This window comes from Pan paniscus, chromosome 8, assembly GCF_029289425.2.
Source record: "Pan paniscus chromosome 8, NHGRI_mPanPan1-v2.0_pri, whole genome shotgun sequence".
NCBI lineage: Eukaryota > Metazoa > Chordata > Mammalia > Primates > Hominidae > Pan > Pan paniscus.
The window spans coordinates 42,391,194-42,408,313 of record NC_073257.2 but is presented as its reverse complement, the minus strand read 5'-3'; the positions used below and the strand labels follow the sequence as shown (position 1 = coordinate 42,408,313).

At 46.8% G+C, this 17,120-nt stretch overlaps 1 protein-coding gene across 1 annotated transcript in view; it reads left to right on the top strand.

Moving 5' to 3' along the window:
* Nucleotides 1–1,623: 1,623 nt before the first annotated feature.
* The window catches only part of LOC100977039 (supervillin), a 277,602-nt gene continuing 262,105 nt past the window's right edge, over nt 1,624–17,120 (top strand). The window contains exon 1 of the mRNA XM_063607305.1: nt 1,624–1,958. The gene's annotated coding sequence lies outside the window, so the exon portion shown is untranslated. The remainder of the gene's footprint in view (nt 1,959–17,120) is intronic.

The window sequence follows — 17,120 nt, the reverse complement described above, 5'->3', positions numbered from 1 at the left end:
TTCCACACTGGAGTGTCGCTGCTACTGCTGTGACCACAAATCGAGTTGAGAGGGCTGTTTCCTTACTGCATTTTCAATCCTTCCAGCTTCCCTTCACAGCACTTGACAATGTGTGAGTCCACAGATCAGCTTGTCGTGGAGGGGATGAGATGGAGTAGGGGATAGGGGAGGCTGAAGTCCAACTTTTTTTTTCTTCTCTTTTTTTTTTTTTTTTTTGAGACGGAGTCTCACTCTGTCGCCCAGGCTCGAGTGCAGTGGCGCGATCTCGGCTCACTGCAAGCTCCGCCTCCCGGATTCACGCCATTCTCTTGCCTCCGCCTCCCGAGTAGCTGGGACTACAGGCGCCCGCCACCACGCCCGGCTAATTTCTTGTATTTTTAGTAGAGACAGGGTTTCACCATGTTAGCCAGGATGGTCTCGATCTCCTGACCTCGTGATCCACCCGCCTTGGCCTCCCAAAGTGCTGGGATTACAGACGTGAGCCACCGCGCCCGGCCCTGAAGTCCAATTTTTATTCTAGCATCTTAGGAGCAATGGCGCTCACAGTTATGGACTGAATTGTGCACCCTCCCCGCCCCCCCAATCCCAATTCATATGTTGAAGTCCTAACCCTCAGTACTTAAAAATGTGATGTAGGTGACACACATCTTGGTGACAGAGCAAGACTCTGTCTCAGAAAAAAAAAGGCATGTAATTGGAGACAGGGTCTTTAACGGGGTGATTAAGTTAAAATGAAGTCATATAGTGTCTTTAGGAGAAAAGATTAAGACACAGACACAGAGGGAAGGCCTTGTGAAGACGCCACAAAAAGCCATTTACAAGCCTAGGAGACTGGCCTCAGAAGAAACCAACCCTGACCACATCTTGATCTCCAGAACAGTCTTCCAGACTCCAGGACTGTGAGAAAATCAATTTCTGTTGCTTAGGCCACCCAATCTGTGGTCTTTTAGAGCAAACAAAAACACTCGCTTTTCTTTTTTGTCTGATGGTGCATATTCAGGAGGAAACATAAAGTAGTCTAACACTCAGAGGAGCACAACTACCTCTACCTACTGAAACAGACAAGTAACATACTTAACAGGTTGAAATTTATCTACTTATCTACTGTTCTGCCGTTTACCAAGCACTTTTACAAGCCCTAACTCTCTTCGCGGCTGCCTCAGCATCACCTGGGAATCTGTTCGAAGTGCAAATTCTCGGGCCCCACAGAAGTCTTACAGAATCAGACACTGGAGGGGGCACGAAGAGGGGCAGTCATGGTGTTTTCACAAACGTTGGAGGACTCTGGTGTAGCTAAAGTGCGAGAACCACCGAGGCAGGGTTCGGTCCAGGTGGAGGGGATTGGGGGGTGGCGCGACTTTTTCACAGGTGCGCGTGGCCAGCAAGGACGGTCTCCTTTGCAACTGGCCCACAGCGTTGGCACAGGTCGCCAGATTTTATTTATCCCTGGAAGGTCTGGAGACTCAAAGGGGCCTCTCAGGGCTCCAGGGTAAGCGGCTGCCTCCGGGCAGCAGAGCCGGTGAGAGCCAGGGAGCCCTGAGCCGCTGGGCGCGTGCGCGTGGGCGCGTCCCTGGGCCGGGCGCGCGCCGAGGGGGTGGGTGGCGCCGGCCCCGCCGGCCTGGCGCGCGGTCCGAGCCACTCAGAGCGCCTGGCGGCCGACACCCGGGGGCCCTACAATTAATACCGGGCGCCTGCCCGCTGGCCGGGACTCGCGCGCCGGCTCTCGGGGACGGAGGCGCCCGGTCCGCCCTGACGAGCTCGCCACTGGCTCTGCTCCGGCGGCGACGGCGACAGTGGCCCTGGCCGACTTTCCCGGGGCCCACACCTCCTCGAGAGCCAGCTTGGGCAGGGGACGGTGCCGCACCACCAAGGCCCCGCGCTAGTGTGCACCCCCGGCCCGGGCCCGGCAGGTGGGCGAGGAGGGCGGGCGCAGTCGGGCTCTGCAGGAGCGCGCGGAGGTGAGTCGGGGGGGAAGGTGGGGACGCGAGTGTGGGCGCGTGAGTGTGGGCGCACCCCCGGGAAGGTCTCGGAAATGTCCTCTCTCCCTTCTTCCTGGTCCCCTCCAGAGTTTCGCTCAGGTCCTCAGGGGACAGCCTGAGAGGCCAACCTGCTGGAAAGAGTTCACTCGGACGACAGAGCGAGTTGGACAGCCACACCCCCGGCCGGGAGAGCGATAGGGCGGCCCTGGCCTCCAGCCCCACTGGGATCCTAAAGCCCCGCATCTCCGGGGCTGCAGCGGGGGCTAGCCCAAGCATCTTCCCAGCCCTGGGACCCGGGGGGCGTGACTGCCACCACCCTGAGAGCTACTGAGACACAGGACACAAACTTAGTTTCCAAACAAAGTAAAATCTGCCTTTCCGGTGTTTTAAGACAGGACGTGCTTATGCCGATTCATCGCGGTTTCCTTGGGCCACCTCCGAGGACGCGGCTGGACCCGCTAGCCGTGGAGGGGGTCGGCTCCGGGCGCGAGTTCGTGTTCTGGGGCGTGGGGACAGCTCTGGTGCTTCCCCCGAGAGTCGTCCCAGCGTGGTCCCCGCGCACTGGCCCCTGTTTTGGGAAGGGGTGCCCGCGTTGAGAGAGGCAGGGGTGCTTGTGCTTGGCCCCCCTCTGTGTCCCCACCCTCTCCGCCCGATCCTTGCCCAGTCCGAGGGTGCTCCCGCCTGGTGGCCCAGCAGAGGGCGCCAGCTCCCGGCCGCCGCGCGGGTCGCAAGGGGTGGGGACGCGCGAGCCTCCAGGTAAGGAGCGCAGTGAATCATCCCGAGCGGGGACCCGCTCCCCGCGCGGTGGGAACGAGGCGGGGCGTGGCCGCGGCGCTGCTGAGAAGTCGGGGCCGCCGAGCCGCTGTCGGCGGGAAGCGGCGATCCTGCCACCGGGAGGTGTGGAAGAGCCGGGTAGGTGAGCAAAGTCCCTCCGCGCGGTGGCCGAGGGGCGCGCGGAGCCGGGGCCGGCAGACGCCAGGACGCGCCGCTGCGCTCTGCTCCGGGGCGGGAGGCGCGGGTCAGTCTCGCTCTGGCTGCGGGCGGCCCTGCCGGGGACCGAAGCGGGAACAGGGGGGCCTTCCGGGGGTGGAGGCCGGCGGGTGCCCGGGCCGCTGCGACGGGGCGCTGCGCTCGGCCCGCGGGGTCCCCGAGCCGTAACAAAGGCGCGGCGCGGCCGCGGCTCCCACCCACTTCCGTCCCCGGAGCGCGCCTCGGGGAGGAGCGGGCCGGGGCAGGGTTTCTCTCCGCGGAGTTTCGGGAAGTTAGCGCGGCTGCCCGTTACGCTGAGAGCAAGGCGGGGAGGCGGGTGGCCCGGGGAGTGGCGCGCCAGTGATCAGAACTACGACATCGCCCGGTTCCTTTCCCGACACCAGCCGCAAGTGGCCGGAGCTGCGGTGGCTCCCGCGCCCCAGCCCGGGGTCCCAGACCGGCGCCTCCGCAGGGCCCGCGCGGGTTTGAACCCGACGCGTGGTGCGCCGGGCCACCCCAGCTGCCCACGTTTCTGCGCGCGTGCGGGCTCCCCGAAGGGAGTGGTTTAGTCCCCGGGTGACAGCCAGCAGTCCCTGGCACCCCGAGTGGAGCTCCAGAAGGCGGTAATTGCATTACAGTGAGTGAGCGGCGGGGAGGCTCCAGTCCAGGCCGCAATCTGGGTCAGGTGCGGGATTAAGAGCTTCAGGCGTTGGCATGAGAGATCTTGTGAAGTCTGACAGTTTATTGCAATGAGAAGTTCCTCACAAGGGGAGAGGCCAGCTGGGGAAATTAAAGGAGCTCCTGTCCGCCATCCCCAGCCCCATCCCGAGGTTGTGATAACTTGTGCCTGTGCAAACCCTAGCACAGGCACGCGTTTTGTCATAGAAATGTCAGAGGCAGCATCTCTACTGCGCCAGATGTTTCTCAGCATCTGAACAGGAGAGGAGGAGGTGGTATTGAAGAGAAACCCAGGACGTTCTGCTTGCTGTGAACCCTAGCCCCTCGCAGTCAATCGATGGAATTCACGTTTTCGTGTCTTGTCTTATCTGCCTCCACCCCCTTCTTCTGTTGGAAGGAAAGGGCAGGCACTGGTTTTTAGGAAGGGCTAATGGACGAGGGACTCTCCCCTACACAATGTGGAAGGCTCTTCATTTTCTCTTTAAACCTTACAACCTCTTCCCAGGAGGTTATTTCTGTTTCACAGATGAGGAAACTGAGGCTTAAAGAGGTTAACAGATCCAAGAGTCCGCCCTGTTCCAAAGAGGACTGTTTATTCTTCCAGGTTATTTTTTTATTTTTGGCAAAGTCAGTTACTGAAGAGCGCTTTATGGACTGCTGGGTGTGTGCTGTACCCCGGGGTTCAGGTTTGATTATGCTAGGCTTTAGGGCTTGATGGACTTTCCACCTATCTCTGGCTTGTGTTAATGCCAGTGCCATAGCTAAACCAACTCATATTTAAAACTTAATGTATATGAAGAGAACTAAGGTTTCCTCCCCAAACCTTTAGAATTATGACAGTTCCAAAGAGAGGTGGAAATGGCTGTCCTTTGCTTTTTGCAGTGTTTCATCAGGCAGGTGGGCCTGGAGTCAGGAATTCTACACAGCACGGAGCTCTGTTTGCCTTTTCTTTTGCAAGGAGCTGCAGTTCCCACCTTGTTTAAGCTGTGTGTGACTTTGCCACTGTGCTGAATGTGCGTTTAAAATTAAGTGAAGTATGCTTTGGAAATAATGGCCCACCTTACTGACTGATAAGTTAAAACCTCAGAATTTCTTTGAGGGATCCAAGGATATGGTTGTATCCACAACTTTTATACAACATTTGAGCTCAAGTTTACAAAATAGGACTTTGGCATTGTCCTGAATGTACTTAAAATGTATTGCCTTCAAGAAAGATGTTTGCAACTCTGGCGTGACAGTCAGGGACTTGGAACGTCCTAGGTAGAGGCAGCCAGGCACGCTGATGAGGGCAAGCCTGGGAAGTCTGGGAAGAATGGCTGGGTTCGGTTGCTGCCTTCACCATTTAGAGGTCTGCAGCCTTGGACAATTTGCCTAGCCTCTGAGCTTCACTTTCTTCTTTTAAAACATAAATCAAAGGCCAGGTGCCGTGCCTCACACATGTAGTACCAAGGCTTTGGGAGGCCGAGGTGGGAGGATGGCTTGGGGCCAGGAGTTTGAGACCAGCCTGGGCCACATAGTGAGACCCTGTTTCTACAAAATATTTAAAAATTACCTGTAGTCTTAGCTACTTGGGATGCTGAGGTGGGAGGATCGCTTGAGCCCAAGAGTTCGAGCCTGCAGTGAGCTATGATTGCGTTACTGCACTCCAGCCTGGGCAACAGAGCTAGACAGCTGTCTGTAAAAAAACTAAACAAAACAAGCTAGGAATAATAATAGTGCCTCCTGGTTTCAAACCATGAGGACTAAATTAGATAATTCATGAGATACTTGGCACAGTGCCTAGCACATAGTTGCTATTCAACAAATGTTAACTAATAATGATGATGTTTAAGAACAGAATCCTTCCCTTCCTCCCCTCATCCAGAGAGGTAAAGTAGTTCATAGTTGCCCTGAACTGACTGTTCTTAGTAAATATGGCAATATAGTACAGTTAGTGATTCCTCCTTCTCTCAGCAAGTTGGGGCTAGGGAAAGGTTGGTAGTGATGGAAAACTTGGTCCAGTCGCCCAAGGAGTTTACAAGGAGCTCCAGAACTGTAGAGCTTTTCTCCTGGTTTTGCCACTGTGTAATTTTGTGGTGGGCCTTTCAGCCATTTCCCTTTCTTTTAAATTTAAAGCCCAGTATTCTAATGGCCAAGATGGTAGGAATTAAAAAAAACAAAAAAAAACAAAAAAACCCAAACCAAATGAACTGGTGAAAAGGAAATATGTATTCTCTTTTCTCATTCACTAGCCATCAATGGCACTAAAGAAATGTATCTGCTTCTGTGAAAATGGTGCTGGCCTAATCCTGGGAAGAGGGACCATTTCCTTGGAAAATGTAGTATTTTCTGATAGTCTGTTTAAAGGTGAACCACCAAGTTGATAGAAGAGGAAGGAGAGTTTGAGACATAACATTTCAAAAATATTTCCTTAAACATGGTCAACTATGTATGATCTGAAAATTGCTGAACTAACTTTTAGATGACAGCATGAAGCATAGGTCAGTTAAACTGAACAATTAATGAGCAACCAGTATAGCTATTTCATATGTTAAAAACTTGAAAGTTTTTCAAATGAGCAAATATACTCTATATTGTATATACATGCAAGAAATATAAAATCGTATATTGTATCTATATGTATATAGTATATATAATGGATATAATTTCTTATAATACATCTGATCATTTTTTTGCTATTTTATACCTCTTGATTTGGGTTTTGCTCTTTTAAACAACTGATATGGACTAAAGCAACATAAAAAAACGTTATAATGTCATTATACACCACCCGATGTGTAGTTACCATGAACATTATCTTCAAGAAAGTGCATGGACAGGAGGACAGGGAGGGATTGTCATTATGTAGGTTCTACATCTGGATATGATATGCAGCTTCTCCCACACTGGAAAATGAGCTGCGTGCATAACCAATTGGAGGCGTGTAAAGAGTTAGGAGCAAGATCCCTGCTTTTGTGCATTTCACTCCATTTGTAGCCACTTGTTGCACTCCATCTGGAAAGAAAGAAGCCGCTGCAGGGCATGCGCCAGACCTGCGCTGGGCCGTCGCTTCCATTGTACGGAAGATGAACAGGCGGCGTTATTTTGGATCACATAGCAGCTTGTTCAAAAGCATCTTGCATTCCCCAGCTGTTCCACAACTTCTTCGCATATGGGAGAGAACTTGCCAGCTGCTGGGGCAACTGTACTTACATTTGCTGCCTTTGTTCAGTAAACAAGGAAGGTAAAAAGACAGGCGCCTTTGTTAAACTGTAGTCATTGTGAAGAGACTTACTTGTTTCTGTTATGTCAATGTTATTCCAGATATAGTCTGTCAGGGGAGGCGGTTTAAAAGGAAATGTCAGAATTAACATTTTTTTTTATCCAAATAAATGTTATTTTAGGGTAACCGGCATGTATAGTTTTTCCATATGTAAAACCTTAGGCTGCTTTTATATTTCATTGCCTAACAAAGGAATGGATCTAATACCTAAAAATAAGTGTTTATTTAAAAATTGACATATGAATCAGATTTAATTCTATACATTTTTCTATTGCATGAAATGCATAAAAGTTACAATGTGTCTCCAGACAGTGCTTTTGTGTTTTCAGAACATTCTGTTGTTTTTGCATTTGTTGGAGCTGGAGGGTACCTTGCCCACATCCTTTGTTTAATCAATGAGAAAACTTCAGTTTATAAGAAGTTGTTGCTTATCCAAGGTGGTTTGGCTAGTGGATTTAATTCAGCAAATCTTCTGTTGAGTGTTTATAGTGTGACAGGCCTGGGAAACCTATAAAGATGAATAAGGGTTGGGCCCAGCCCTGGATGGACTCGCAGTTCAGAAACAACAGACGTAAACAAATACTTCAAGTATGAGGGCTAGAGCAGAGGCAGCACCTTTTTGTTTTCAGAACAGTGTTGTAATCATGTCAGCTCAAATAAAGCCAGAGTAGCAAGTTGATGTGCCAGTAAGAATCGAGGAGCAGAATCTTGGGTACAGGAAGATAGAAGAGGCGTTATATGGTTTATCAAATTTTACGTACATGTCCTTAAAAAAGATTTCGTATTGTGTCTCTACCTAGGCCTGCTTGTCTCCCAGTTCCTGGCCAGCACCCCAAAACATCTTGCCTTCCTAATTATTGTGAATTGTGAATAAATGGCCCTCTAGTAGCTCCAGCATCAATCACAATCCTTTTTGGGATATTCAGTGAGTTTCAATCCCCTTTGTTCTATAAAAGGTTGTAAAATAAGCCATAATTGCTTGGGCATGTATAAAACCCTCTGACTCCAAATCTCCTCTAAATCTTAGGGGTTCCTTGTACTGGAAACTGCTGTTGCTTCAGATCCCCTGATGATTCACGGTTGCTGAGTTGGACCCACAATTCTAAGCCCTTAATCCACTTCTGGGCTCCATTTATACATTCATGTATCTCTTACTTCATCCCTTTTGTGCAGTAATAACAGATTTTTACAGTCTTTCAGTTTTCACTTGGTTTACTGACGTTTTCACTTGAGATGCTCAAGAACTCCGTTGGGTTCTTAGGGTTGATGACCCAGGGTTTCCATCTTGTAGATGAGGAAACTGAGGCTCCACGGTTGAGAACCTTGCCTGCGCTAGGATTAGAACTAAGAACTCCTGATTGAAAATTCAACACTCCCCTCTGACTGGAAGGGTCAACTTATACGAAGCTGGAGGTTGAGTCTCATCTTCTTCTACAGCTTCATTGTACATGCCCTGACTTCAGTGATCCTCACTGGGTTTTTCACCCAGGACTTTCACTGGGATAAATCTCCCTTCCTTAGTACATTTCTTTGCACATTACCGTTCTCTTAGCATCTTATTCTTCTTTTACTTTTTTCTTTTTTAGAGACAGGATCTTGCTCTGTTGCCCAGGCTGGAGTACAGTGGTGTGATCATAGCTTACTACAGCCTTGAACTCCTGGGCTCAAGGAATCCTCCCTCCTCAGCCTCCCAAGTAGCTGGGACTACAGGTGTGCACCACCACGCCCAGCTAATTTAAAAAAAAATTATAGAGAAATGTTGCCCAGGCTGGTCTCGAGCTCCCTGGGCTCAAGTGATCCTTCTGCCTCAGCCTCTCAAAATGCTGGGATTATAGGTGAGAGAAACAGTGCCCAGCCATCATGTTACGTTTCTAAGTCTTGTCTCTCAAGAGCAATTGCCAACTTTTTTTTTTTTTTTTTTTTTGAGATGGAGTCTCACTCTGCCACCCAGGCTGGAGTGCAACAGTGCAATCTCGGCTCACTGCAACCTCTGCCTCCTGGGTTCAAGCGGTTCTCCCGCCTCAGCCTCCCAAGTAGCTGGAACTACAGGTGCGTGCCACCACACCCAGCTACTTTTTGTGTTTTTAGTAGAGATGGGGTTTCACTGTGTTGGCCAGGCTGGTCTTGAACTCCTGACCTCATGATCTGCCCACCTCAGCCTCCCAAAGTGCTGGGATTACAGGTGTGAGCCACCGCACCCGGCCAATTGCCAACTTTTAAACACATACATCCCTCTGTCTTGCTACACACACCACATACATACACACACACACACACCCCTCCATATACACAGAGGCCCAGCATGGCTACTGCACCCACTATCCTTTTTCACCCAGCCCAGCTCCTTTCAGAAGATGACTTCACCTTTATACCATCAAACTTTTTCCTCCTGCTTAATGCCTTGGGATGCTACAAAATTCTTGATGGATGTCGGATATAGGTGGACGGTCAAAGTTAGCCTGTTTCCTCTTTTTCCACAGGGGTACTGTTGGAAAATGATCCAGTTCCCCTTGATAGTGGTGACTATGTTGTCCCCCCAACATCATGGTCCTTGGGGTTAGAAATAAGAGCCATTTCCCTTAGGAGGAAGAAGGTGATGAGCTTAGTTGGGGAGGGGGACCTCCTTTGCTCAGGACTTCTCTAGTATTCCTTATGCAGCCATAGTACCACTCCCCACAAACATCCTAACACCGCCCCTCACCCCCAGACCTTGGCAGCTTTCTCCTCCTTCTAGGACCCTTTGTTTGTTTCCCTCTTTGACATTCTGCCCCTCCTGCTCCTGGTCTGTTGCTGTCGCCCAGCCACCTCCCGGCAGGCCTGGGTTTCAAGTGTCTTAGGGACACATTTGCCTTGGATGCCCTTATCTCCATCTGTCATTGGTGTTTAATTGCTTTCCCTCCACTCCCCAGCCTGCTCTTTGACTTGGGGTAAGTTTCCCCCTTGCAATCCTTTCTGATTACTTCTTTCAGCTTTCCTCTGGCCAATTCAGCTGCCCGTTCAGCTCCTCCATGCTGCTAGCTCACCCTTTGTGTCTGCAGTTTCCCAGGGTTTCCAATACATGGCTTTGTTTCTATCCAAGGCTGCTCTACTCTTTCTCCCTTCCTTCCTTTCCTTCCTCCCGCTTTTTGACAGTGCTTCTTGATGCTTGTATTCTTTTCCCTTTCATTTTTTTCTTCTTAACAATTTGCAAACCCTTCTGCCTTTGTTCTGAGTCAATCTCATTTGGCTGTCACCTTTGTTTAGTATAATAATGATATTGAATACCCTATCAAAGTTTTTATGTACAGGAAATTTTTGCTTTTAAAAAGGGTTCTTTGGAACTGCAACTTGGAAATACCAGTTTTGAAACTGGTTTTGAAAAGGTCTGAACTTTGGGGAAAATTGTTTGAAATTTATTTTGGCTTTCCTTGCCCGTGGCAGTACCTTGAAAGTAACTGAAACATAAGCTTGTTTTGGATAACCTTTCCCTTGCAAATGGAAATTGTACATACACACAGCAGAATTCACGTTGGCTTTTTTTTTTTTTTCAAATCATATTTCTGGAAAATCTTGGAAGGGAGTTTGTGCTTTGTGGCCAGTCCAGGGTGGGTGTAAGTCATGAATGATTGGTCATATTAAGACTGTGCTAGACCCTTTTGATCAAAAGCCTCGCTAGGGATGCTTTCTACTTATGATCCTCTGTCCATGAGAATATACCAGAGAGTAGGTATTAGGAAATCCTTGACAGATTGACTTGATTAAGGAATCTTTACTTTTCCCCCAAAGCTGTGAACATAAGGGTTTACTCAGGGTCGGTAATAGAGTAGGATGGTAGTTGGAGGTTCTCGCCCTGCCTTGAGGTAGAGCTGCAGGCTACTGTTGGTCCTGAGCAGCCAGGGGGTCTAGCACTGTTTGCAGTGCACCCAGAGCCCTCCCACCTGGCACTTGTTCCCTGCAAAAATATAAAAATATTGCTCTTTTTGTGACTTTTTCTTTTTTTTTTTTTGTATTCACGACTTAATTCACATTTCTCCTTTCTCTAAGTTCTGCAATAAGTGAAAAGATGTTTACCCATGCCGAAATAGTCTGGTACTTTAATTTCCCCATTAAAAGGGAGCACAATTTTCTTGCCCCAGTAGCAGTGTTACTTATCCCAGGTGGTTTGGCTATTGCATGTAATTCTGCAAAGCTTCTGTTGCGTGTTTACAGTTTGACCGGCCTGAGGAATCTGTAAAGATGAATAATGGTTGGACCCATGGCACCCAGAGAGTTTGAGTCCAGCCAGGACAACGTTTCTCTATAATTTTTTTTTTTTTAAATTAGCTGGTGTGGAGGTCCCCACTTATAGTCCCAGCTACTTGGGAGGCTGAGGAGGCAGAATTCCTTGAGCCCAGGAGTTCGAGGCCACAGTGAGCTATGATCACACCACTATACTCCAGCTAATGTTAGTACAGACTGGAGCACACAGACCAAGGAATCTTTGTTTCAGCAGTCTTCTTTAATTGGTGTTACTGGACATAGAATCTTGATGTAACCATCAACTTCAGTTAACCTAGTCAAGTTATCCACCTATATTATTATGTTATTATTAGCATCTGAAGAAAGGTCCTTGAAATTAGAATTGTATAGAAACAACAAGTAAAAGTAATCAAACTGCTGATTTTGTCTTTCCTTTGTTCAGCAAACATTTGATAACCACGTGGTGTGTGTGTGTATGCTTGTGCACGTGGATGTGTGTACCCATTTAATGCTTGTTATTGAGAATATAGAGTGAATCCTGCCTTCACAGAGCTTACAGTGGGGGATACATTTGTAAATAAACAAGCACAGGTGTTGTGATGGAAGCACATTCTAGATGTCATGGAGACATGAAGGGATGCCATGATGGCGGTGCTGCCACTGGTAGCATCATGTGTTGACTGTCCACTGTTTGCCAGGCCCTGTGCTGAGGGCTTTGAGGGCTTGACATGCTGTTCTTATTTTAATTAGCACTTTTTTTTTTGAGTTAGAGTCTTTCTTTATCTCCCAGGCCGGAGTGCAGCAGCGTGATCTTGGCTCACTGCAACCTCCACCTCCCGAGTTCAAGCCATTCTCCTGCCTCAGCCTCCTGAGTAGCTGGGATTACAGGCACCTGCCACCACAGCTGGCTAATTTTTGTATTTTTAGTAGAGACGGGGTTTCATCATGTTGGCCAGTCTGGTCTCGAACTCCTGACCTCAAGTGATCCGCCCGCCTCGGCCTCCCAAAGTGCTGGGATTGCAGGCATGAGCCACCGTGCCCGGCCACAGTTAGCACAGCTTTTTAAGTGGAAGCCTTGATAGGTTAAGTACCTCAAATGAGGTATGACAATAAGTAGTAGAGTCTGGGTTTGGATTCAGATCCAAGGTCATAAACCTTTTGCCATAAATGACAGGATGTATCAGTAGCTTCCTAGGTTTACTTTTCCTCCTCTGACCATCCCTATCTCTGCACATAAAGAAGGAATAAGGAAGCCTGGAGAGCCATTTGATATAAAAGATATATGTGGGGGCCAGGTGCAGTGGTGCATGCCTGTAATCCCAGCACGTTGGGAGGCTGAGGCAGGAGGATCACTTGAGCTCAGGAGTTTGAGACCAGCCTGGGCAACTTAGTAAGACCCCATCTCTACAAAAAATTTAAAAATTAGCCATGCATGGTGGCACACACGTGTAGTCCTAGATACTTTGGTGGCTGAAGTGGGAGGATCACATAAGCCCATGATGTCGAGGCTGTAGTGAGCTATGATTGCACCACTGCACTCCAGCCTGGGCCACAGAGCAAGACCTTGTTTCTAAAATAATTTTTTTATTTTTTAAAAAAGGATGTAGGTGAGGAGTTAGCCCTAGCCCCACTCTCTCCTATAAAGGATGTACCATGGGGATCTAGTCTAGACGGTTCCTCAGTGTCTGTAATTATGCATTTTCTCTGAGTATTCTTTATATTCAATGTTTTGCCAACTCTGTTTCTAAAGAGGCTTTCTTTTCCCTCTGCTGAGCGTTGCGGAAACTGACCATCAGCCTGACTGAGCCCCAGAGCCCTCTGCCTCCTTTCTCAGTGCTGTGCGTCGCAACCAGCAGCCTCTGGTTTCTGCCTTGATCCCCTCAATGGTGCTTGGTGAGGCAAGCAGCTCTATTTCAGGCCTGCAGAAGGGGAGAGTCACTTCCTCTTTAGGATCTGTTCTTTAAATGAACCCCTCGTGGAGGGGAAGCCTGCCTGCTAGGATACATCTGTGTGCATGAATACAGGCTCTCGGAAATCTCATCCTCACTTCAGCAGCCTGCTGGTTACACTGCTCTTATCTCCTCTTTCCTGCCTTTTAAGGATTGCAAGGCTCTGTGGTTCTGATAAGACCCAGTTATGATCCTGAAGAATACTGGCTGGACAGATTGGAGGAAACCTATCACTCTTGAAGGGAAGGAGAGGCTCAAAGGGGACACGAGATCCTGCCCTTTTCCAAAAGGAACCCTTGAGGACACAAGAGCGGTCCTCTGCAGGATGAATCGCCCTGAGGCTCTAGGAGAAACTTTGATAAGCATGCTCTGCCTTAGGGCTGTGCCTGTCCTGTTTCCTGCTCTTGATAGCAGGCAAGTAGAAAGATGGACCTCTGACCCTGAATTGTGTGCCATAATGAGGAAATTCCACCCTGAAAATTTAGAAATTTAGAGGTGAGCATGCATGCTTTTTTTTTTTTTTTTTTTTTTTTTTTGAGACCGGGTCTCACTCTGTAGCCCAGGCTGGAGTGCAGTGACATGATCTTGGCTCACCGCAACCTCTGCCTCCTGCAGAGAACCTTCAAGTGATTCTCATGCCTCAGTCTCCTGAGTAGCTGGGATTACAGGCATGTGCCACCACACCCAGCTAATTTTTGTATTTTTGGTAGAGACAGGGTTTCACCATGTTGACCAGGCTGGTCTCGAACTCCTGACTTGAAGCGATCCACCCACCTCAGCCTCCCAAAGTGCTGGGATTACAGGCATGAGCCACCTTGCCCAGCTGCTCATCAGTTTTTAAGTCCAAAAATAAGGCTAAGAACTTCCTGGAAAAATTGATAGAACATGAACTCAAATGAAGAGACAGCTTACTTCAACCAGTGTTAGATGATGTCCATACACTTCCTAAAAATGAATTCAATATTAGACTTTGAAATAGGATTTATATATTTTTTTTCATTCTGACCCCAGAATTATCCAATTATTTTTAAAAAAATAGTCACCATCATATATCCTGACACTGAGTTTCCAGGAAAAAGAAAAATCATATTATATGCTTGAGAAGAAAATTACATGGTTGGAAGATGTTTTGGTTGATTATTTGTATAAACCCAACATCTGTGTGTATGTGTGTGTGTGTGTGTTTTAAATCCTCATAAAAAAAGAATGAAAAGCTTTCATTGCATGGCTTTTTTTTTTTTCTATACACTTGCTTCTCACAGTGTTGGAAGAAGTCACAAGTTAGTTATAGCAGGCAGTGAAAGCAGTTTATGTTTTTCCATGAACAAATTGGTTCCATGTCTTGTATTTAGGCTTCTTGAAAAAAAAGAAAGAGAGAAAACAAAAAACTCAGAAGAAACTGCAAGCTTATTGTGGAAAACTCACTTTCATTTTGAGCACAGATACTGGTTCTAGGTTCAAATAATAGCATCCTTTATCTGTTTGCAGAACTTGGTAGTTCTACAATTTATAAACCCGTTCATACTTCCCTTGCCCCATACCCAAGTCTCTCTAAACACAATGTCTTCTCCATTATTTTCCATTTCAGCTAGAAGTTGGTTTTGAAAAGTTAAGTGCTGTGTTTGCATAATCTTCACCCAACCCTTTTTCTCCTCCAAACTTTTTATCTTGTTTGGTTGCCAAATTCACACGCATTGCTTGTAGTTACCCAACAATGGCTTTTGTTTCATTTTTTCATATGTTCTCAATGGTTTTCCCACAATTTTTGATTCTAGGGACAACTAGGGAGAGTTCATGAGTTGCAGAAACAGGGAAAGTTGCCTCCATTAATTGTAGGCTTACTGAATTAGTTACCATCACCAAGTATAGGTAAATAGGAGAATGACTATTTAAAAGATGAAAAGAATAGATTTCATAGTAAGAGAGAAGTTTCCTCTCTCAAGATATTCCTTCTTTTCTTCTTCCTCATTTTCCTCCCCCTATTATATAATAATAATAATTATTATTCCCTGAAGCATTGTTCATAGTCTGGTGGGACAAACAGTTGTTGCTAAGAGTAATGCCTTCTTAACAGTGAATACCGAAAGTTTCAGTTCAAGTACTAGAAAGTGACTTGTCATGAATAATCACAGTTTAAATTTAAGTGATGCTTAATTATACATTTATTTTTTATGTTTTTGAGACAGGATCTCACTCCGTAACCCAGGCTAGAGTGCAATAGCACGATCCCAGCTCACTGCAACCTCTGCCTCCCGGGCTCAAGTAATCCTTTCATCTTAGCCTCCCAGTAACTGAGATACGTTTTTAATTTTTTGTTTTTTAACTTTTTGGCCAGTGGCTGGCTAATTTTTTGAAGAGACAAGGTCTCACTATATTGCTCAGGCTGGTCTCAAATTCCTGGGCTCAGCCAATCCTTCTGCCTCAGCCTTTCAAAGTGTTGAGATTACAGGCATGAGCCACCACGCCTACATTTATAAATATTTATGGAGGACTTTTATGTACAGGGCAGTCTGCCGGGATTTTCACTTATCTAATGTCATTTAATCACAAGTACCACGTGAAGTAGGTAGTATTACTCCCATTTCACAGATGAGCAACATCAAGGCTTGAGAGGAAAAATGATTGGCCAGAGTCACGTATCTAGGAGTGACAGGATTGAGATTTAAATCAAGATCTTCTGATTCCAGGGTCACATTCACTTCCCAGCCAATAAGTAAACGGCAGTGATGTCACCATGGAGGTCCTATGTGTGTGTAACAGTGGATTCTGGAACTCAGCTTGAAAGCTCATGCAGTAGAATTTTAAGAACAAAACTGTCCAATTAGGGTTGGAGTTTTTAGTGCCCCTACATTGGATTTAGAGGCTAGAATTCAAGCATCTGCCTGCTTTTTGCTAAAAACATTTATTGTACAAATAAATCTGTACCCAACTCCTGAAAACACCAGGTTTTTATTTTTAAATGTGCACAACTTCCAAAGGCCGGTTTGGTGCTGAATTGGAAAGAATTCTAGTTCACAAAACCTGGAAAATGACCATTACTCTTGTTTTCTTTCGTTCGTTCTTTTTCTTTAAACAGTTGTATTGAGGTATAATATTGCCATGTTTTTCTTAACCTAGCTTTTTGGAAGAAAGTTTGGGTCAATGTTAAGCCAAAATTTCTTAACTTCTAGAGCTTTTTGATATGGTCTTGCATAAGTTTCTCAAACTCTCACTTTTTTATTACTCCCAGATAAATCTTTTCAGTAGAAATTTGGGAAATTTTTGCATTTTAAAAACTCGTACTTGCTGATGCAGTTTTTTTTTCTTTCTTTTCTTTCTTTCTCTTTTTTTTTTTTTTAAGACAGAGTCTCACTCTGTCACCCAGGCTGGAGTGCAGTCACTGCAACCTCCACCTCCTGGGTTCAAGCGATTCTCTGGCCTCAGCCTCCCCAGTAGCTGGAATTACAGATGCGCACCACCACGTCCGGCTATTTTTTGTATTTTTAGTAGAGACAGGGTTCTGCTATGTTGGCCAAGCTGGTCTCGAACTCCTGAGCAAAGGTCATTCGCCTGCCTCGGCCTCCCAAAGTGCTGAGATTATAAGCGTGAGCCACCAGCACCCGGCCTGATTTATTTTTAAGGTTAGCTTTCCTGAAAATGCCTTCTTCTCTAACTCCTGGTTAGCCTGCAAGCCAGACAAAATAGCGCTAGTTACGATGATACCAGTAAGATGTCAAAATAAAACTTTGCCACAAGTCAACATGGATATGGACTGCTTATTAGTATAGAGCAGGGATCCCCAGCAGTATTGAAATATGTGGCTTTGTAAATTTGTCTGTTTCCTTGTGCAGTTCTGGCAGTTTTTGCTTCATGTATTTGGATGCATAGCTATTATTAAGGTGAATAAATCCTTAGGATCCTTATGTCTCCTTGAGGAACTGGTGACTTTATCATTATGAAATGACCTTCTTTAGACCAGCTGATATTCTTTGCTGTAAATTCTACTTGTTATTTATAAAGCCACTTCAGCTTTTTTTTTTTTGGATTGGTGTTAGCATAGTATAACTTTTTCCATCCTTTTAACCC